Raw genomic sequence first — 24,103 nt, forward strand, 5'->3', positions numbered from 1 at the left:
CATGTACTGGCTTAAGCAAGGGGACACGTCTGGCACTGCAGGATTTGAGTCCCTGGCGGCGTAGTGTGTTACTGATGGTAGGCTTTGTTACTTTGGTCCCAGCTCTCTGCAGATCATTCACTAGGTCCCCCCGTGTGGTTCTGGGATTTTTGCTCACCGTTCTTGTGATCATTTTGACCCCAAGGGGTGAGATCTTGTGTGGAGCCCCAGATCGAGGGAGAATATCAGTGGTCTTGTATGTCTTCCATTTCCTACTAATTGCTCCCACAGTTGATTTCTTCAAACCAAGCTGCTTACCTATTGCAGATTCAGTCTTCCCCAGCCTGGTGCAGGTCTACAATTTTGTTTCTGGTGTCCTTTGACAGCTCTTTGGTCTTGGCCATAGTGGAGTTTGGAGTGTGACTTTTTGAGGTTGTGGACAGGTGTCTTTTATACTGATAACAAGTTCAAACAGGTGCCATTAATACAGGTAACGAGTGGAGGACAGAGGAGCCTCTTAAAGAAGAAGTTACAGGTCTGTGAGAGCCAGAAATCTTGCTTGTTTGTAGGTGACCAAATAGTTATTTTCCACCATAATTTGCAAATAAATTCATAAAAAATCCTACAATGTGATTTTCTGGATTTGTTTTTCATTTTGTCTGTCATAGTTGAAGTGTACCTATGATGAAAATGACAGGCCTCTCTCATCTTTTTAAGTGGGAAAACTTGCACAATTGGTGGCTGACTAAATACTTTTTTGTCCCATTGTATATAACATCACTAAAATCTAAAACCACCAGTAATGTAAATCGTACCAGCTCCTTCCTGGCCTCAAAAGAAAAACAAGCATTGTGCCAGAAATAAAAACATATTCTCAGCTTGAGCTTCCTTATCAAGTTCTCCATATGCACAGTGAAGCTCAGCTTGTCATCAACCCACACACCCAAATATTTGTACACTTTGACTTGCTCTATAGTATGTCCAGCCAATGTAGCAATGACATGATTAGTAACATGACTGGCATTTGAAAATACCATGCATTTTGCTTTACCCGAATTCAGAAACAGCTTTAAATCATACAGATTCTGTTGTATGATGTTACATGCTCTTTGGGCATTTTCAAAAGCTAAAGATAAACTACTACCACTTGAATAAAGAACAGTACCATCTGCATAAAAATTAACATCCGCTGTTTGAATATGATCCCCAATGTTGTTGATATACAAAATGAACAACAGTGGGCCCAAAACAGAACCTTACGGAACACCTGAGTACAACTCTTTGGACTCAGATAACACAACCATCCGCCATTATACATTGTGTGCGATTTGATAGGTAATTTATAAACCAATCTAGAGTATGACCAGTAATTCCACAACATTTAAACCTTTGCAGTAACACAGTATGGTCCACGGAGTCAAATGCCTTTGACAAATCAATGAAGACAGACACACAGTGTAACTAATTGTCAAGAGCATTTAAAACCTTCAATGTTGCTGAAACAGTGCTGTGGCCAGACCTAAAACCTGATTGCATTCCATGTAAGATGTTGTTTTCTTGGAGGTAGGCCTTCAGCATTTTATCTGGTCAAACACCATTTTTTTCCAAAAGTTTATTTTTGGAGGGTTGGTAACATGCTTTTTGAGCCAGTAAAGAGGGCTTTTACTATTCTTGGGTAGCGGAATGACATTTGCTTCCCTCCAGGCCTGAGGGAACACACTTTCTAGCAGGCTTAGACTGACGATATGGCAAATAGGAGTGGCAATACCGTCCACCATTATTCTCAGTAATTTTCCATCAAAGATTTCAGACCCTGGTGGCTTGTCATTGCTGATAGACAACAATCATTTTTTTCACCTCTCCACACTCACTTTACAGAATTCTAAATTACAATGCTTGTCTTTCATAATTTGGTCAGTTATACTTGGATGTGTAGTGTTAGCATTTGTTGTTGGCAAGTCATGCCTAAGTTTGCTAATCTTGCCAATTAAAAAAAAATGTAGTAGTTGGCAATATAAGTTGGTTTTGTAATGAATGAGCCATGGAATTGAGTTTTCTTTTTTGCTGAAAATTTCATTTAAGGTGCTCCTGTCACGCCCTGGTTGAAGTATTTTGTGTTTATCTTCATGTATTTGGTCAGGCCAGGGTGTGGCATGGGTTTTTGTATGTGGTGTGTCTGTATTGGGATTGTAGCTAGTGGGGTGTTCTAGTTAAGTCTATGGCTGTCTGAAGTGGTTCTCAATCAGAGGCAGGTGTTTATCGTTGTCTCTGATTGGGAACCATATTTAGGCAGCCATATTCTTTGAGTTTTTCGTGGGTGATTGTCCTTAGTGTCCTTGTTCCTGTCTCTGTGTTTTCACCAGATACTGTAGGGCTGTTTCGGTTTTCGTTACGTTTCCACGTTTGTTGTTTTTTGTAGTTTATGTATTGATTCGTGTTTTACGTTTGTTGATTAAACATGGATCGCAATCTACACGCCGCATTTTGGTCCGACTATCCTTCACACCTAGAAAACCGTAACAGAATCACCCACCACCAACGGACCAAGCAGCGTGTCAACAGGCAGGAGCAGCCCAAAGAGGAGATGCGCTATAAGGATTTCTGGACATGGGAGGAAATCCTAAACGGAGAAGGACCCTGGGCTCAGCCTGGAGAATATCGTCGCCCCAAAGAAGAACTGGAGGCGGCGAAAGCGGAGAGGCGCCGGTATGAGGAGACAGCACGGCGACTCGGAAGGAAGCCTGAGAGTCAGCCCCAAAAATTTCTTGGGGGGGGCTCAGGGAGAGTGTGGCAGAGTCAGGAGTCAGACCTGAACCAACTCTCCCTGTTTATCGTGAGGAGCCAAGGAGGAGACCAGAACCAGAGCTGGTGTTGGAGGTGAGCGAAACAGAGACTGTGAAGGAGTTAATGGGGAAATTGGAGGAGAGAGAAATGAGGGAGTTGCTGTGTTGGTGCTTTTTGCATGGAATTCGCCCGACGGAACGTGTCGGGGATTTGATGGCACCTGGGTTAGCGCTCCATACTCGTCCTGAGGTGCGTGTTAGTCGGCTGGTGAAGTTGGTGCCAGCCTCACGCACCAGGCCTCCTGTGCACATCCCTAGCCTTGCACGTCCTGTGCCAGCACTGCTCTCAAGATCTCCAGTACGCCTTCACGGTCTACCCCATCCTGTGCCACCTCCACACTCCAGCCCTCCGGTAGCAGCTCCCCGCACCAGGCTTCCTGTGCGTGTTCTCGGTTCAGTACCACCAGTACCAGCACCACGCATCAGGCCTACAGTGCGCCTCGCCTCTCCAGCGCTGCCGGAGCCTTTCTCCTCTCCTGCGCTGCCGGAGTCTCCTGTCTGTTCAGCGCTGCCAGAGCCTTTCTCCTCTACAGCGCTGCTGGAGTCTCCCGCCTGTTCAGCGCAGCCAGAGCCTCTCTCCTCTCCTGCGCTGCCGGAGTCTCCTGCCTGTTCAGCGCAGCCAGAGCTGCCAGCCTGCATGGAGCAGCCAGAGCTGCCGGCATGGAGCAGCCAGAGCTGCCAGTCTGCAAGGAGCTGCCAGTCTGCAAGGAGCTGTCAGTCTGCACGGAGCTGCCAGTCTGCACGGAGCTGCCAGTCTGCACGGAGCTGCCAGTCTGCACGGAGCTGCCAGTCTGCAAGGAGCTGCCAGTCTGCAAGGAGCTGCCAGTCTGCAAGGAGCTGCCAGTCTGTAAGGAGCTGCCAGTCTGCAAGGAGCTGCCAGTCTGCACGGAGCCGCCAGAGCTGCCAGTCTGTAAGAAGCCGCCAGAGCTGTCAGCCTACATGGAGCAGCCAGAGCCGCCAGTCAGCGTGGAGCAGCCAGAGCCACCAGTCAGCATGGAGCAGCCAGATCTTTCAGTCTGCCAGGATCCGCCAGTCGGCCAGACTCTTCCAGATCTGCCAGTCAGCCAGACTCTTCCAGATCTGCCAGTCAGCCAGACTCTTCCAGATCTGCCAGTCAGCCAGACTCTTCCAGATCTGCCAGTCAGCCAGACTCTTCCAGATCTGCCAGTCAACCAGACTCTTCCAGATCCGCCAGTCAGCCGGGATCTGCCAGAACTGCCAGTCGGCCAGGGTCCGCCAGTCGGCCAGGGTCCGCCAGTCGGCCAGGGTCCGCCAGATCGGCCAGGATCCGCCAGATCGGCCAGGATCCGCCAGATCGGCCAGTCAGCCAGGATCTGCCAGTCAGCCAGGATCTGCTGAAACCACGAGCCAGCCAGGATCTGGTAGATCTACCTACCTGCCTGAGCTTCCTCTCACTCCCGAGCTTCCTCTCACTCCCGAGCTTCCTCTCACTCCCGAGCTTCCTCTCACTCCCGAGCTTCCTCTCACTCCCGAGCTTTCTCTCACTCCCGAGCTTTCTCTCACTCCCGAGCTTTCTCTCACTCCCGAGCTTTCTCTCACTCCCGAGCTTCCTCTCACTCCCGAGCTTTCTCTCACTCCCGAGCTTTCTCTCACTCCCGAGCTTTCTCTCACTCCCGAGCTTTCTCTCACTCCCGAGCTTTCTCTCACTCCCAAGCTTCCCCTCAGTCCCGAGCTGTCCTTCAGTCCCGAGCTGTCCTCAGTCCAGTGGGTTTCTGGGTGAGGACTACTAGGCCATGGTCGGCGGCGAGGTTGGACTATCCAGGGACGCAAGGAGAGGGGACTAAGACATTGACTGAGTGGGTTCCACGTCCCGCGCCGGAGCCGCCACCATGGACAGACGCCCACCCGGACCCTCCCTATTGTTTTGAGGTGCGTTCTGGAGTCTGCACCTTAGGGGGGGGTTCTGTCACGCCCTGGTTGAAGTATTTTGTGTTTATCTTCATGTAGTTGGTCAGGCCAGGGTGTGGCATGGGTTTTTGTATGTGGTGTGTCTGTATTGGGATTGTAGCTAGTGGGGTGTTCTAGTTAAGTCTATGGCTGTCTGAAGTGGTTCTCAATCAGAGGCAGGTGTTTATTGTTGTCTCTGATTGGGAACCATATTTAGGCAGCCATATTCTTTGAGTTTTTCGTGGGTGATTGTCCTTAGTGTCCTTGTTCCTGTCTCTGTGTTTTCACCAGATAGGGCTGTTTCGGTTTTCGTTACGTTTCCACGTTTGTTGTTTTTTGTAGTTTTTGTATTGATTCGTGTTTTACGTTTGTTGATTAAACATGGATCGCAATCTACACGCCGCATTTTGGTCCGACTCTCCTTCACCAAAAGAGAACCGTTACAGCTCCAAAGCTTTTTACTATAATTCTTTATATACTTTATATTTGTTTCATAGTATAGTTCCTTCTTTTTATTTAGTTTAGTCTCATGATTTCTCAATTTGCAGAACATTTGGCAATCGGTTGTGCAGCCAGACTTATTTGTCATTCCTTTTGCCTTATACCTCTCAACCATACCATTTTTCAATTCCTCATCAATCCACGGGAATTTAACTGTTTTTACAGTCATTATCTTAATGGGTGTGTTAGGTTCTAAATAAACAGAGTAAAAACTCACAGACGCTTAGTAAAGCTCAATTCAAATTTATTCACCCACTGGGTCATACAGTACAGCTGCATAAGACAAATACATATTCACACAAGCCCTAGTATTTAATCCTTTCTCCTACGCTGAGTCTCCTCCTTACACCCCTGAACAGCCAATCCATATCTGTTGCTAGACAGAACTTTAGCGATATCTGTTCTTCCTCACTTCATCTGACCTGACCTCGGCCCCAAATTCCTCCCTCACTACTCCCCATAGGATCCCCGATTTCTAACAATAAAATATTCTGACAGAATGTAAAAGCTCTACATTCCCCTCTCTCCCTCAGTGACATGAATAAGGATACTTCATATTTTCAAGTTTAGAACTCAGAACCCATCAGGTGCATGCTTATTAGCAACTGGAATAAGCTATTTCATAAATGTGTCAAGTGCATTGTCTGGTTGCTCCACATTACACACCACAGACCAGCAAATATTCTTTACATTATCGACATAGGAATCACTACAAACTTATTGTATGACCTCTTAAACACTATATTAGGCCCAGCCTTTGGAACTTTGGTTTTCTTAGATATGGCTTCTATATTGTGATCACTACATCCGATCGATTTGGATACTGCATTAAAGTGAATTTTGCCAGCAACTGGTAAAGATGTGATCAATACATGTTGATGATTTAATTCCTGTGATGTTTGTAATTGGTAGGTTGACTGATCACTTCTTACAGTTTGAAGCTTTTTCTTGAGTGGGCAGCTTGATGAAAGCTAGTCAATATTGAAATCACACAAAATTTCACACATTTTGACTCTTAGCACTTGGTGGTCTATAGCAACTTCCCACAAGAATGGTCTTTAGCTGAGGCAGATGAACCTGTAGCCATATTACTTCAACAGTATTTAAAATGCTTTTCTCTAAGCTTCACAGAAATGTGGTTCTAAATATAGACTGCAATATAGCCCCATTGGCATTTCTGTCTTTTCTGTAGATGTTATAGCCATGTATTGTTACCACTGTATAATCAAAAGGTATTATCTAAGTGAGTTACAGAGATAGTCAGAATATGAATGTCATCTATTACTAGCAAGTTATTGATTTCATGAACCTTGATTCTTAGGCTCCATATTTCTAATGTGGGCTATTTTTTTAGCACTTTTCTTGTTTTTATTGCTTTATTGGGAAGCGTATCAGAAGTATACATGCCAATGTTATTTATATTTTAGCAGGGTGAGCTGCACACAGTGGACTTCCTACTAGGGCACAACATCTCAGTGTAAACAGTATAACTGGTTCATATGCACATGATCACAGCATACAATAGCTGTAGAATCAACAGAGGCATTCAGGACAGTAAGAGGAACATACATTAGTTACTTACACTACATTGTGCTTGCCAACACCCCTGGGACAATGTACATTTGCAGCAGCACTACGACAACTCAGCGACACAATGCTAGGGATTATCTGAGCTGATAATCATCATGTGCTTTGAGAGACTAGTCAAGGATCACATCACCTCTACCTTACCTGACACCCTAGACCCATTTCAATTTTCTTACCGCCCCAATAGATCCACGGACGATACAATCGGCATCGCACTGCACACTGCCCTACCCCATTTGGACAAGAGGAATACCTACGTAAGAATGCTGTTCATTGCCTATAGCTCAGCATTCAACTCCAAGCTCATCATTAAGCTTGAGGCCCTGGGTCTGAACCCCGCCCTGTACAACTGGGTCCTGGACTTCCTGACGGGCCACCCCCAGGTGGCGAAGGTAGGAAACGACACCTCCAGGTAGGAAACGACACCTCCACTTCACTGATCCTCAACACAAGGGTGCGTGCTCAGCCCCATCGTGTACTCAACGTTCACCCATGACTGCATGGCCCTCCAACTCAATCATCAAGTTCGCAGACAACACAACAGTAGTAGGCCTGATTGCCAACAATGACAAGACAGGAGGTGAGGCCGCTGGCAGTGTGCTGTCAGGAAAATAAACTCTCTCCCAACATCAATAAAGTAAAGGAGCTGATCGTGGACTTCAGGAAACAGCAGAGGGCGCACCCACCTATCCACATCGATGGGACTGCAGTGGAGAAGGTGGAAAGCGTTAAGTTCCTCGGCATACCCACACAGACAGTGCTTCTTCAACAACAACAGACATTTGACTTGGTAGGTAAAACCCTCACACATTTTTACAAATGCTCAATTGAAAGCATCCTGTCGGGCTGTTTCATCGCCTGGTGCAGTCTGCCCAACGTATCACCGGGGGCAAACTGCCTGCCCTCCAGGACACCTACAGTACCGATGTGACAGGAAGGCCACAAGATCATCAAGGACAACAACCACCTGAGCCACTGCCTGTTCACCCTGCTATCATCCAGAAGGCAAGGTCAGTACAGGTACATTAAAGTTGGGACCGAGAGACTGAAAAAAAAGCTTCTATCTCAATGCCATCAGACTGTTAAATAGCCATCACTAGCACCTTAGAGGCTGCTGCCCTATAGACGTGGAATCTCTGGCCACTTTAATAATGGAACACTAGTCACTTTAATGTGTGAAAGTTACATATTTCCCCAAAATATTTTTGAATTTCACGCACTGCTTTTTCAGCGGAATGTTGTCGAGGGGTTCCGCGAACGGAACGCCTGAGATAGAAAGGTTAATAGGATTGTAAAGGCAGCTAAAGTCAGACAGGAAATCAAGAGTTAAGATTAAGATAACTTTATTGCACACAAGGCCCAACCGAAATTTGACTTCCACTTTTAACCCAACGCCACCCGAAGACACACATACACTGTTGTTGTTTTTTAGGTGTGGGGGACTGCCACACTGGGCTCCCGGGGAGCTGTTGTTGTGGGGGGTTAAGCGCCTTGCTCAAGAACATAACGGGCAGGCAATGGCATCTAGGTGTTTTCCCTTCGGATCGGGCATTCTAACAGGCAACCGGCCAGTTGCTGTCTCACCCCTCTAACAGCTAGGGTAACTGACACCCTACCCAGTAATATCCTGTACAGTACAAGTTATCTGGCTAACTCATTGATCATGCTAGGCGTGCGCCTAGCCTCGACTGAGCCAGTGTGGACATTTTCTGGAGACATTAACATACCAATGGTTAACTGTTGAGGCTTTTCCCTATCAAATGGAACTGTTTATGGGATTCAAAGTGTTTTGATTCTGCTTTTCCCAAGTCCTTAGTGTCAGCTTAACACTTCAGCTACACTACACTCGTCACCATCAATGTGCTGTCAATGTGACGTTCTACCTGCTACACAGAAACCAACCAAAATCAAATTGATTTCAATTCACGAGGACAGAATGAACTTGCGTGTCAACCATTGTTAATTGAACCTCTGCAATTCTTGAGCTTGGACGCTGCCACTGGATGCTACGAGCAGCAGTCCAGCAGCTTTCATTTCATTTCAAAGGAAGCATTCCCTCAATAGCTGTTGTCAATGTCGTACGCCCGATGGCTGTTAGCTATGGAAGCGCAATTTCACATATTAGGGGTAACACCGGTGCTGCAGTGGAAAAGCCCTACAAGAAGCATGTACTGTAATTCTCCTGTTGTGGATCTGGATGTAGCCTCGATTGAAGATGACAATGATTGCGGCTGTCTTGGCCTCGTGCTCGACAGTAAGTGAAATTACACAGCGGGCTGGTTATGAGATCTTTCCTCTCTGATCCAAGCCAGCGCTCTGTTTTACACTCTTTGACGTCTCAAAAGCCCTACAAATCACATTGGTTTAAAGCTAACACAAATATACAGAAATGATGAAGAGAGACAGAAGGAAAAACATCTTACAGTAATGTAGAATGGGTATTTCATCATGGCATAATACCTCAACATTGGGAAGAAGGTGAAGTCATAATTCTTTTGACCCCATTTAGAGTGTTTATTGCTTCGTCAATAGGCACAGAAATGTCCCTTTAAAGGAATATTCCACTCCTCCAAAAATATTGTAATATCTTTTTTCATTAGTCCACGTTTGATACAATAACAAAAATGTTTGTATGTCAGCAGTCAAGTTTTCAGTATACAGCACTTTCAAAAAGCAAAAACTTGATTGCTGACATGCAAAACATTTTGGGACTGTATCAACAGTGAGCGAATGGAGAGAAAAAAACACCCAAAGATTTTTGAGTGGATTATTCCAACTTTGAACAGCTCAAGTTTGGCTCAGAGAGGCGAGGGCAGACATAAAGAAAAATATAAATTAGCATAGTGTCAGGCATAGTTTCAGCTATAGAGAGTATTCTGACATGTAGTCAGTCAGTCAAATCAGGACTTAAGCAAAGGAAAGAGGAGGACCCCTTCAGTCAGCCCCTGACACCTCTATGACAGATTTCCACATGGTCAATGTACTGGAGTGGGCCTCTCAATGGTGGAGGACGTTGGAAGATAGATATGGTACTGCACACGTTTCTCTTAATCTGCTCTAGGAATACTCAAATAAGAGAATCTGGTGGAATTGGAACCCAGCCTCTGGAACTTTTGTCCTTCACTTCGACATTCCTAGGCGGGAGGACGGGAGGAATGAATGCACGTTCAAAATACAAATGAATACATTCTTATTGAAGGCATGGGAAGTTTTTTTGTAGGAGGACTTCATTCTGATTCAGATGTGTCCTTTGTGACTCTGTCTCAATTCGGACACCATACTCTCCCCATATTCTCATATACAGAGTGGGATGTGGGGGCATTTGCTCAGAGAAACACTTGCTTATTTATAAAGTCCAAATTGCTGTGTCTGAACGTGACTCTTTGTAAAGGCGCCTTGCCATTCTGTTTTAATGTCTTCCCAGAGACAGTAAATAAGACATTCAAAAGCACTGTATATGTCAAGTTGTTGAACCCCACTACCATTCGGACCGGGCTCTTTGTCATCATTATGCAAATGCCCCAGGAGGATTTAAAGCGGTCAGCCATGCGAACAGCTCCCATCGTGGACGAATAAAACATCCTGTAACCTTTCAGCATTACAATAATCTCCCTCAAATGTTGCCTCTGCTGTGTTATCATAAGTAAACCGTCATCTCGTTGCACTGTCAATATCACGCTAAGAGCATTGAGATCAGAGATAGAGAGGGAACACAGAATGCTGTGTCAGCTTAGTTCTGTTGAAGCATCTGAAGTGTCTGGTTTTCCTGCACGAAACAATATGTTGGATCACAACAGCCCATAGGTTTTACCCACAGCCCATTGATACAGTGTCCATATTAGGACAGACTCAGAGTCACGAGGAGTTGGTGCAAGTTAGTCAAGACGTGTCAGCATCACAGAGGCTGTACATTGAGGAGGGGAATTCTTCTGCCTTCCTGGGCAGTATACGCTATGTCTGCCTGGCTTTTAAACAACGATGATCTTTATTTGAATGGAAAGGCACCTTCAACCTTGGTTTTGTATCACTGAATCAAAATGTCTTGTTCATTTCATTCATGTCAAAATTAATGTAGCTGATATATTCATGATATTTATCGTTGAGAATTGGCCTTTGTGAAGTCAAACAAAGAGAATGTTGAAGATTCTTGGCCAAGCATTAATTTATTTCATTGTAACAGTCTTCGCAAAGGTATACTGTACTAAAATGAGAATAGTGAGAGATCTCTCCTGAAGCAGATGCCTTCTATGGAACAGAGGTTCTTTGTCACAGCCGATGTATTCACAACAGGGATTCGGGACACCAAATACCTCTAGGTTTTTCTGCAGAGGGGCCAACGTGACTGAGGTCTCTCTCTTAGTGTAAGGCAGGTATGGCACACAATGGAAGCTATATCACAGTGAATGCCTTTCACAACAGGGAATCAGTCTGTTTGGGGCTCTAGGATTTTACTGCAGAGCGGCCAAAATGGCTCAAGTCTATTTCTCAGTGTGAGGCAGGTATGGCACACAATTGACGCTATGTCACAGTGATTCTTCCATTCAGGGGACTTTGTTCCCCCTGACTTATCTTAAGCGAACCAGCTGTGAACTCTGACAAAGGCTCAGATGGTCACATTGGGCCCTCTAGGTTTTCGGGGGTATATCTTTTAAAATAATTCCACCGCTTGAAAAGTCATGTGTCAGAATCCTTGTCAGTCGACTGCCCCAGCCTCGCTTCAGGATTTTTTTTTGGAGGGAAATGGAGGGTGGAGGGTGAAAAAGCGAGATTGTGGTTAAAAATTTAAGTTTGCCGCAGGGGGTTTCAGTATGACAATCTTTGACAGCTATTAAGAGTTTGCACAGCCTGACATAATATGTAGCCAACGAAGGGAGTAATTTGCTAGCTATTCACTGTTGAAAAGAGTTAGCAGCACTTCCCTCTGTGCCAAGCAGATGACTGAATGGGTGACGACAAGTGTCTTTCTCTGCCTTGACTAACCATGACCTGATGATCTGAAGAGCCCTGTAACTCTTAATCCACTTCAAACTAATAGGCATTTTCACAATAGGCTGGTGGTGCAATTTATGCAGTCAGTTCAAACCTGAACAATAACAGTAGCATTTCTGAGTCAGTTTTCACAGTTAAGTACTCTCTTTTGTTTTGTCTGCGTCCTCCCAGTCCAACAAAGACGAATGGCAACAAACTACAAAGTTGCATTATCATTATCAAAACCACAGTTGCACCAAAACACAACAATGATGAACAATCATTGGCAATGTCGTCCCCCACCGACTGTCATATGAGATACAGTACCAGTCAAACGTTTGGACATACCTACTCATTCAAGGGTTTTTCTTTATTTTTACTATTTTCTATATTATAGAAAAGTAGTGAAGACATCAAAACTATGAAATAACACATATGGAATCATATTGTAACCAAATAAGTGTTAAACAAATCCAAATATATTTGTTTAACACTTTTTCAAAATTTGTTTAACACTTTTTTGGTTACTACATGATTCCATATGTGTTGAGAGAGAGAATGGTTGATTGTTGGTTTGTTTTGTAACGTTAGATTAATGGAGTCTGGGCCATAATGACTCAAAGTAATGCTGAAGCACTGTGACAGATTTTTGCGTTCCCTGATTATGTGGTGTTTGTGCTCTGAGAGTAGTCGTTAGTCATTCGGCTCTAGCTCACTGCATGGAAGCTGGGCTGTTTCCCACCAAAACACAGAGAGAGAAAGAGAGCGAGAAAGAGAGAGAGCAAGAGAGGAAAGAGGGGGAGGACAGAGAGAGATGGGGGATGGGGAGAGAGAGAGAAATAGAGGAAGAGACAGAGGGGGATGTCTTTGGACAAGTAGGACTTTATACAACTTATCATCAGCCATTTGTCATGTTGTAGGCCTAAATATTTTACACAAGGATAATAACACATGACATTGATGTGGTGCTACTGACGTCGTCTTTATCCCCCAATTGGGAACCATAAACTACCACTCTGTAAATGCTAGGACAGTCACAATATGGAACTGTAGCCTTTTCAGGATAGTGGACAGCAACATAGTCCTCTTCAGAACCAGGGACAGCTCCAAGCAGACCACTGTGCTACCAAAGTTGTTCACTCGCACACTGTTCAATCTCACTTTGTATGCACGTCACAAGTTAGCTGCTGTGAACTACATCTCCCCAATAGCCTTCTACCCTCATATCACCCTTCAATTGCCCCTTTCCGCTCTCTCTCTCTCTCTCTCTCTCTCTCTCTCTCTCTCTCTCTCACTCCAATTATCTTTCCTCAGTCTCCTTTGTTCTTGCTCTCCTATTTTGTTCCCTCTCTCCTCTCTCTATCCTGCCCTTGCTCCAGACTCATTGGCATCCTGCCATGCAGAAACTTGGCATGGTCCTATCCAATTTGGTGTCCTGCTAAGATAGATATGTTTGCTTTTTCGCGGCTGACAGCCCGCCTTGCCTCAAAATACATTTGCAATACAGCAGAACTTTATTCCCCCCCCTCCCACCCCCTCCCCCGAAGCCGGCGCTGGCATTGCAATACCGCTACACCAATGTGGCCCGGCATATCTTCTTCCCAGTCAAACAAAATAATGTCCCGCCATCAACCATGACCTGTATTATTAGGACAAGATTAGATGAAAATGTACCGGCTACATTGCTTGCTTACAATGATTCTGCTTTGCAGAAACACAAAGCATGAAGTAATATCCCAGAGATAGACTTCTCACATTCTTTCACATTCTTTCTCGCCCACCTTGACTAAACCAGTGACACTTTTACACGGTCATAACCATGTCATATGTCATAACAGCTTTCCATAACTTGTCATAAGCTGTCATAATATGTTCATAACACTGTCACATATTTAGACCTGTTGTGACATGTGTTGCATTTATTTTATGGCTGGTTATGACATCGACGTGAGAGTGTAAAAACCCACTAAACCAACCACGGTAGTTATTTTATGGATGGTTATGGCACTGACGTAGAGAGTGTAAAAACCCACAAAAACCTAACACACAAGACAAACCATTCCATGACACCATAGCCTACATGTCAACAGTATGTTTATGTTGTATTCCTTTATTTTTATTGACCAAATTAAATTGTAATTGCGCACATATTGATGTCAGACATGCACCTACCCCAATGCTCTGTTGCTGATGACTGGGATGAATACAGGAGCAGGACAAGACACCCTCTTTTTGACTGATGACTGATATAAGGGCTTGACAGATAGGCTTATTTGGCTTATATGAGTATGATGGTCATAATGGTTCGTAACAGTGTCATAAAGTGTATTTTCTACACGTTATTTCAAATATGACATCAGAGACCCTTGCCCAGGCGATCCAGCCCAGGTCCTTCTGTTAGCATTTTATACAGCCATTATTCAGCAGATAACAAATCTGATGGTTTTTCCATCATGTGCAGCTACTATCCTCACCTCGTCATTGATCTGTTATTTACCCGTTCATGAATGACGGGTAGGAAATATTACCTTTCATTAGACTAGAGACTACAGTAGTCAAGTAGCTCATTGTGAATTGATGTTCTCAAAGCACAAAGGGTTCCTCAAAGAGGAATGTATTTTTCTGCTGCCAAATGGTGCAGATTGATTCATGGAAAGGGGCTTTTTGACGTAGCGTGTGCATGAAATCATGTGAGTTGAGTCATCTGTATGTTCGACAATCTGATGGAAGGCTTGTGGCGAAACAACAGCCGTTTGAAGAGGGCCATTTACTGACTAAGCAACCGGACTTAAAACCCCAATCAACAACACGCTGGGAAACAACGTTTCCCTCTGCTGCGAAATGCCCTTCATCTGAGTTGCGTTCAATATATGATGCCTGAAAATAATAGTAATAATGCTGTTTTAATACTGAAAAGCTTATTGTTTCAGGCCATACTCTACATTAAACCTGAAAATGGACTGGCGGCGACTTAAGTTCCCCTTTTTTTTACACGCATGATCCCTACTTGTGACTTCCATCATTTTGTGTGTGTCGGTAATGAGAGGGTGGAAAGACAGCTGGGCTGACACAGGGTCACCTAGCAACTAAGGGTGTTGACCCCCACGTGTCAACAACAATGGGTTTGTTGTTTGTTTATCTAGGCTGTTGCAAGTAGTGCCTATGGCAACATATGTGCAATTATATCTCATTACTGCTACCCGAGACCTGCACTGTCCACCCCCGCCCTGGTCGCTGCCCACGCTAGGATATATACACACACCAAGGTTCAGCACACTCACAAACATACATACAGTGGCACACAAACATACAGAGAGACCTGTAGGCTAAACGTACAATTTTCCCAGAACCAGATTCATTTTTTTTCTCACATATATACTATATACATACTTAAGAGAGCACACACAGGCACACACTACCAGACAGGCACAATGGTAAAACCATACTTCTGACGTACAGGTGTAGCCAATCCCCAAAAAAGGCACGGAAAAAAGTTTGTATGAGGAAAACACCCACTCACACACTCCAATATGAAGAAACACTAAATAAGCTTGCAAAAACAAGCGTATGTTGAGAACAGAAACTCAACTCAAACACATGCACAGTTAAGGTGCACATGTATACAAAGACTTAATTAAGTGAACAAAGTGAGGGAAAACAAGTTTAGGGTATACTCAACAGGCTTCCCTGACCTTAGCTCTCTACAAACATTTTACCATTAAGGTTTTAAAGAACCTAATAATTGCTCATACAACGAACGCAGAGAGGAGCCTTTTTTCTTTATCTTTTATCCGTTTAATAGCAAGTTTCAGCACTTTAAGAACACAATTTTTCTTTGTTGTCAGGAAATAAATGTAAAACGATTAATGACGAATTTCCCGTTTGTTCCTCCTCGAGAGGAAGTTTGATAGCCAATTTGTTTTTGACAATTAATCTACGTCTTTCCACACTCATTTATGATTCCATTGGCCCTTAATATTATTCTAATTCACATAGGCTTCTCTTATAACTCAAGATGACTAAAGACAGGTCTGTTGATTGTAGATGTAACATGATAACTTGATTTGCAGTTCCACTTTAATCAGATTAAGATCTGGGTATTACATCAGCTTCAATTATCGGCCAGAATGTCATCCGTTTCATAATCTTTCAACTTGAAATAGGAATAATTGTGATTAGTTTGGATGCAGTGCGTGACCAACCATATCAATCTGCCGTTAGCCATTCGTAACTGTGTTACCTGTCAGGTACAGTAACCGTTAGTAAGGTCTATTTGTTAAATGTTTGTTACGGGATTCTTCCGTCGAAGGAGATGCGGACCAAAACGCAGCGTGTGGTTATCTTTATACATCTTTAATGAAAGATGAAAAATGAACAATATACAAAACAAGAAACGTGAAAAACCGAAACAGCCCTATCTGGTGCGACAGAGACAGGAACAATAAACCACAAGAGACCTAAAGAATATGGCTGCCTAAATATGGTTCCCAATCAGAGACAACGCTAAACACCTGCCTCTGATTGAGAACCACTCTAGGCAACCATAGACTTACCTAGAATACTTAACTAAACACAATCCCATAACCTACAAAACCCCTAGACAAAACACACCACATAAATCACCCATGTCACACCCTGGCCTAACCACAATAATAAAGAAAACACAAAATACTAAGGCCAGGGCGTGACAATGTTTTTATTATCTTCAAGTCTGTGATGGACCTCAGCGAGATTAGCTGATGTCATGGTGTCAGCTAATGGGGATCCTAATAACATTAAAATTCAAATTAGACAGACTCACTGTACATGTTGAGATGTTACATTGTGTGGTCCAACGAAATGTAGGTTCGGGGTAGTTTCAGTTGTCAACGCAGTCAACTTAGGAAGTTAATAGACATTTTGTTCATAAACTGAGAAATCAACAATTTCAATTGTTGTGTTCGGGCACAAATCCTGGCCGGACGGCACACAACAACCCATCATCCCACTCGCAGTCACACTGGTGGCTTGGTTACTGCCTGGATATTCACAGCAGAAATGAGGTCCTTCTGACATTGTCAGAAGTACCCTTCGTCAGTCAGAAGTACCCTCCATTGTATCTCGGCGTCGGTAGTCTACTCATGCAACTCCAGCATGCGCTGCGGTGTCAGAGAGCGCTACCTTTAGCCATGCACATGATAATCATCTATTTCTTTTAGGCTTCCATTTCCCACAATTTGTCGAGCATATAGCACGATCCATCCATATTTTTCAGCCTTTTTTTCCCCTCCAGAGGTCTATATCCACCAGCTATGGAATAAAAATCGATGTTGTGCACCAGGCAAATGCAATATTCAAATTGTGCATCGGTTAACATGCCTTGCCTGGCTCTGTTGTTCTCAATGGGCTATTTTTTCCCCCCCAGATGTAGTGATGAAAAATTGGTCTAGCCGTGCTCCGTGTGCTTCCCAATGACCTAGGCAGGTCGCAGCTTGAAAGATACCAGCTGAACAACTAACTTTCTGTTGTCTTTTTAATATTTAATGGAGGGAATTGGACACAAATGCATGGGTAACGTAAACAAATTCTCATCTTGCAGGAGGATGTGTGTGTGCGTGTCCTTGCAAGCGTGCGTGCGTGTGTAGGTCTATTCCTCATGTGTGTTTGTGGTTCAGGCTGTGCATGGAGACAAGGACCAAGGAGAAAGCTGAGCAAACACATCCAGGTTACAATATTGCAGTGTACACCAGAAAAAGGATCAAATACAAAAGAGCAGCCATCATCCAAGAAAGCATTGTTTGATTGTTAGTAGATCAAGCTGCCACTGTGATGATGGGGTTCTTTGGAGTGGTCAGTTCATTGTCGCTTGCCAAAATTGCAGGTTACAGGATTGCTGTGTGTGCCTATCAATGTAATGTTGCTGCCATATTGATAGGTGATTTCCTATGGAGAGCAGAACCATTTTGTGTCAAACTAATACAATTAAAGATCTAATAAGCAGCAATCCCTCTGCCATTTCCTCGTTGCTAAAATCCTGATAGTTTGCCTAATTTCAATTTATGTGACAAAACAAGCTGTCGTTTGTGTAGAGAATCATTGTACCATCTAAACCCCTGTGAAATACATTTTCTTTAACCAATATATATATATATATTTTTTTTCAGCTGATTGAAGCTGGTGGACAAAACCCGAAAGATGCAAAATTGAAACTTAAGAACAGGGAAGGAAAGAAATAACACACTTAGAACAGATATACCACCTCTTAGACTTGCTTTCAATGAGAATGACATATCTATAACTCACATTTGTATGCGAATTTGGTCAGGTCGCCCAAAAAGTTACATATTGCAGCTTTAAGCAATAAAGCCAGAGGGTGAGTGTTGCGTTGCTTCATGCCTAAGAACAGCCCTTAGTGCACTATATATACACAAGTATGTGGGCACACCCTCAAATAAGTGAATTTCTCTATTTCAGCCACACCCGTTGCAGCTAGGTGTATACAATCGAGCACACAGCCATGTAATCTCCACAGACAAACATTGATAGTAGAATGGCCTTACTGAAGAGCTCAGTAACTTTCGACGTGGCACAGTCATAGGATGCCAACGTTTCAAAAGGCTGAAGGGTGTAAACACGTACAAATCGTCTGTCCTTGGTTGCAACACTCACTACAGAACTGCCTCTGGAAGCAACGTCAACACAAGCACAAGAACTCTTTGTCGGGAGCTTAATGAAATGGGTTTCCATGCCAAGCAGCCACACACAAGCCTAAGATCACCTTGCGCAATGCCAAGTGTCAGCTGGAGTTGTGTAACGCTCGCAGCCATTGGACTCTGGAGCAGTGGAAAGGCGTTCTCTGGAGTGATGAATCACCATCTGTCAGTCCGATGGACAATTCTGGGTTTGGTGGATGCCAGGAGAACGCTACCTACCTGAATGCTGTTTTTCATTTCGGCTAAGCCCCTTAGTTCCAGTGAAGGGAAATCTTAATGCTACAGCATACAATGACATTCCAGACTATTTTGTGCTTCCAACTTTGTGGCAACAGTTTGGGGAAGGCCCTTTCCTGTTTCAGCATGACAATGCCCTGTGGTCAAAAGGAGATCCACACAGAAATGGTTTGTCGTGATCGGTGTGGAAGAACTTGACTTGCCTGCACAGAGCCCTGACCTCAACTCCATCGAATACCTTTGGGATGAATTGGAAAGTCGACTGCGAGCCAGGCCTAATCGCCTAGCATCAGTGCCCGACCTCACTAATGCTCTCAGGGCTGAATGGAAACAAGTCCCAGCAGCAATGTTCTAACATCTATCAGAAAGCCTTCCCATAAGAGTGGAGGCTGTTATAGCAACAAAGGGGGGACTAACTCCATATTCATTTTATAACATAAAAATATATGCCATTTAGCAGACAATTTTGCAAGCGCCTCTTACCATGTTGTTTTTCAGCTCAGTGTGAGGAATCTATGTGCCTGAACATGGGCTACAGTAGTAGCCATGCTAACCCTAACATGCTAACACTATCCCACTCTAAGGTCTCACAACACAGTCGGTATAGGGCCGGTATAGGGCCTCGAGCCCTCTTAATCACACAGCCCTGGCATTGGAGAGTGGTGTAGCACAAGAGGAGGGGGTGCGCCCAGCCTGGTGGATTTAAACCATTGTAACCAGCCTACCACCCCCTCAACCAGCCCACATGAATATCAGTTAGGCTGGCCCTTGACAAGCTAAACAAGGCCTAATCCACTTGTGGATTGCCCAGTAGCCCCATACCTCATTGCATTGTGGGACTTCTCTGGTGCACATTCCTGGCTTGTAGATGGGAAAAATAAGTAATTTACTGTAAATCTATTATAGGATCTCTATAGGGACACTGGGGAAAGGGGGTGTTGGACATCAAGCTGAAAGCTAAAGGACAACAAGCACATGCTACATATCCTCGTGATGTTTGATGTCTGACGAAGTGGGAAATCATAGAAAAGACTGAAGAAAATTAGAGAAGAAGCTACATTGCAATGTTTGTTCTAAGCAATTTACAGTATAATATCTTTGCTGTTTTGTTTCACATACATTTTTAGAGCATGTTGTTTATGGCTAACCAGTCTAAATGTATTCAAATCAAAATATCTTGACCACATGGGTGTTAGTGATACTCTTGAAACTTGGATGCTTTGTTTGAAAAGACTGGTTCCTCAATTTAATTGGCTTGTTACCATCTACCGCTAAGTGTCTGAAATTAGACCAAGAGATTGATACTGTTAAGCCTAATTGATGGTAATTTGTCACTCAATTCATTGATATGGGGGACTGGAAGGACTAACCAAATAAACAGCCCACTCTCAAGTAATTGCATAATTTGTGTGCTAATCTGGAGCTCTCTAATTGTTCTGGAGGGCACAGATGAGCAGAACCAAGCTGAGCTTTGTTCCATCACTATAAACATCATTAGGGAGTTAAGCTGACAAAATAGAACATTTGCAGCAAACAAATCAATTGTCAGATGTGTTCTGTCTTTAACAGTGTAGGAGTTGTTGTTTGATAAAGAACTGTCTGGAATCGTAATGTTTCCCAAGAATCAGAATGTGGAGGTACAGGATGAAGTGGCCAAATTGTTGATGGGTGAAGGTTTCAAAATTCCAGTCACTTTACCCCAAAAATACCAGGTTTTCTAGACATCCAGGAAGGAAGATTTCGGGAATCAGGCAAGAATAAGCAGGAAATCCAGGAATTCCCCGACCAGGATTTGTAGAAAACCTGGGCATTTTTGGGGTAAGTTACCAGAATTAAGTGATTGATTGGTGAAAGACAACCCACCTGTGATGAACAATGACTGTTTCCATAACCAACATGCAGCAACACATGAAACATGGTTCATGCCTACATTTCCATTAAACTCCCGTCACACAACCAACATACTGGAAGTACAATTGGACAGCGTATACACCAGGGTTGAGTTCAGTAGCGGAGAGAACATTTTAAAGGCGAGTGAAATTATACAGAATTGGAAAGTTTGTCTATCCCATCAGCCACCCAGCCACTGAAAATAGAAGTGTTTTCAAACAAGACTGGTTCAGAGTGACTGAGGGTTGTTTTTTGTGTGACAGAGAGGAGGAAGACACCGAGACAAAGAGGCTTAGGAAGACACAGGGACAGACAGACAGACAGAGAACAAGAGAGAAAGACAGAGAGAATGAGAGAGAAAGAATGAGGGAGAGAGAGAGAACGGGAGAGAAAGACAGAGAACGAGAGAGAAAGAATGAGAGACAGAGAGAGATAGATATATACACTACTGTTCAAAAGTTTTTTGGTCACTTAGAAATGTCCTTGTTTTTGAATGAAAAGCAAAAAAAAAAGTTCATTAAAATAACATCAAATTGATCAGATCACTGGAAGCTTCATTAACTAGTACCCGCAAAATACCAGTCTCAATGTCAACAGTGAAGAGGCGACACCGGGATGCTGGCCTCCTGTTGATGTTGAGACTGGTGTTTTGCGGGCACTATTTAATGAAGCTGCGGTGTCTGTTTCTCAAACTAGACGCCCTAATGTACTTGTCCTCTTGCTCAGTTGTGCACTGAGGCCTCCCACTTCTCTTTCTATTCTGGTTAGGGCCAGTTTGCGCTGTTCTGTGAAGGGAGTAGTATACAGCGTTGTACGAGTTCTTTAGTTTATTGGCAATTTCTCGCATGTAATAGCCTTCATTTCTCAGAACAAGAATAGATTGACGAGTTTCAGAAGAAAGTGCTTTGTTTCTGGCCATTTGGAGCCTGTAATCAAACCCACAAATGATGATGCTCCAGATACTCAACTAGTCAAAAGAAGGCCAGTTTTATTTCTTCTTTAATCAGAACAACAGTTTTCAGCTGAGCTAACATAATTGCAAAAGGGTTTTCTAATTATCAACTAGCCTTTTGAAATGATAAACTTGGATTAGCTAATACAACGTGCCATTGGAACACAGGAGTTATGGTTGCTGATAATGGGCCTCTGTATGCGTATGTAGACTTTTGCTTTTCTTTCAAAAACAACATTTCTAAGTGACCCCAAACTTTTGAACGGTAGTGTATATATTATCCATATATACATGATATGACATTTGAAAAGTCTTTATTCTTTTGGAACATCTATGAGTGTAATGTATACTGTTCATTTGTATTAATTATTTCACTTTTGTGTATTATCTACTTCACTTGGTTTGGCAATGTTAACATACAGTGGGGAGAACAAGTATTTGATACACTGCCAATTTTGCAGGTTTGCATGTGGTCTGACGAGACAAAAATAGAGCTTTTTGGTCTAAACTCCACTCGCTGTGTTTGGAGGATGAAGATGAATGAGTACAACCCCAAGAATACCATCCCAACTGTGAAGCATGGAGGTGGAAACATCATTCTTTGGGGATGCTTTTCTGTAGAGGGATCAGGACAACTACATCGTATTGAGTGGAGGATGGATGGGGCCATGTATCGCGAGATCTTGGCCAACAACCTCCTTCCCTCAGTAAGAGCATTGAAGATGGGTCGTGGCTGGGTCTTCCAGCATGACAACGACCCGAAACACACAGCCAGGGCAACTAAGGAGTGGCTCTGTAAGAAGCATCTCAAGGTCCTGGAGTGGCCTAGCCAGTCTCCAGACCTGAACCCAATATAAAATCTTTGGATGGAGCTGAAAGTCCATATTGCCCAGCTACAGCCCCGAAACCAGAAGGATCTGGAGATGGTCTGTATGGAGGAGTGGGCCAAAATCCCTGCTGCAGTGTGTGCAAACCTGGTCAAGAAATACAGGAAATGTATGATCTCTGTAATTGCAAATAAAGGTTTCTGTACCAAATATTAAGTTCTGCTTTTCTGATGTATCAAATACTTATGTCATGCAATAAAATGCAAATTAATTACTTAAAAATCATACAATGTGAATTCGGGATTTTTGTTTTAGATTCCGTCTCTCCCAGTTGAAGTGTACCTATGATAAAAATTACAGACCTCTACATGCTTTGTAAGTGGGAAAACCTGCAAAATCGGCAGTGTATCAACTACTTGTTCTCCCCAATGTATGTTTCCCATGCCAATAAAGCCCTTGAATTAAATTGATAGACAGAGAGAACAAGAGATAGACAGAGAGAACAAGAGGGATAGACAGAGAGAATGAGAGAGAACTAGAGAGATAGAGAGAATGAGAGATTGACAGAGAGAACGAGAGAGACAAACAAAAATAGAGAGAGCGCTTGCTGGGCGTTAAGCCTCAGAGACAAGCCCCTTTATCAGCCAGTTGACCAGATCCAGCCAGACACATAGTAGAACCCAGGCCCTGTCCATTACCTGTCATCTCAGGCAGCCCGGGACGGCCTAACAACCAGGCGGAGTGACGGCTGATTGGGGAGACACGCTAAGCATGGGGGAGGACAGTGTGTTTTTTTGTTGTTACACAGAACAGAGATCCCTTCACATTGTTTTTTGTTGTGACCTTTCTAAACCACTGAGGAGTTAATTACGAAAGCACAACAAAAATAACGTGAAGGGATCTGTTTTCTCACAGAAAACAGAAAGAAACTGTTGGAAATGCCCAGCTCGAGTGAACAGATGAAAGCTCATTTGAATGCAGGAGTGTATATTTATTTTAAAACGCTCCAACGCGAAACATTGGCACTCTGTCAGGTATGGTAATTAGAATAATTTTACACTGTGGCGCTTTTTATACAGACCCGAAAATGGAAGGGATGTCGAGCCCAGAGCTCTCATTCTACACACAGTGGCTGGGTGACACTTCCCCAACACAACAGATTTAGTGGAGGAATTTTTTGATTAGATTAACTTTATTATCCTAACATGGAGAATCCATGTTTGACCGAAGCACAATTACACACACAACCCATTACTGTCCCAGAGACAACACGGCTTGGCGCAGTTAGACTCAATGCAAGGGAGACTGCTTTTCTTCTGCTAAGGTTCTATTGTTCTACTTCTGCTAATAAAACCACAGTGTTGGGGACTGACCCTTCTGGTGGAATGACAACTAGGTCCCAGCCAGCCAACCAGGCAGGCAAAGAGAACTGACTCCGATGCTTCCCACAGTTGTGTCAAGTTGGCTGGATGTTCTTTGGGTGACGGACCATTCTTGATACACACGAGAAACTGTTGAGCGTGAAAAACCCGGCAGGATTGCAATTCCTTGACACAAACCGGTGCGCCTGGCACCTACTACCATAATCTTTTCAAAGGCACATACATATTTTGTCTTGCCCAATCACCCTCTGAATGGCACACATACACAATTTGTGTCTCACTTGTCTCGAGGCTTGAAAATGAGTCTTTAACCTGTCTCCTCCCCTTCATCTACACG

Source organism: Oncorhynchus tshawytscha, linkage group LG11 (genome assembly GCF_018296145.1).
Source record: "Oncorhynchus tshawytscha isolate Ot180627B linkage group LG11, Otsh_v2.0, whole genome shotgun sequence".
Lineage (NCBI taxonomy): Eukaryota > Metazoa > Chordata > Actinopteri > Salmoniformes > Salmonidae > Oncorhynchus > Oncorhynchus tshawytscha.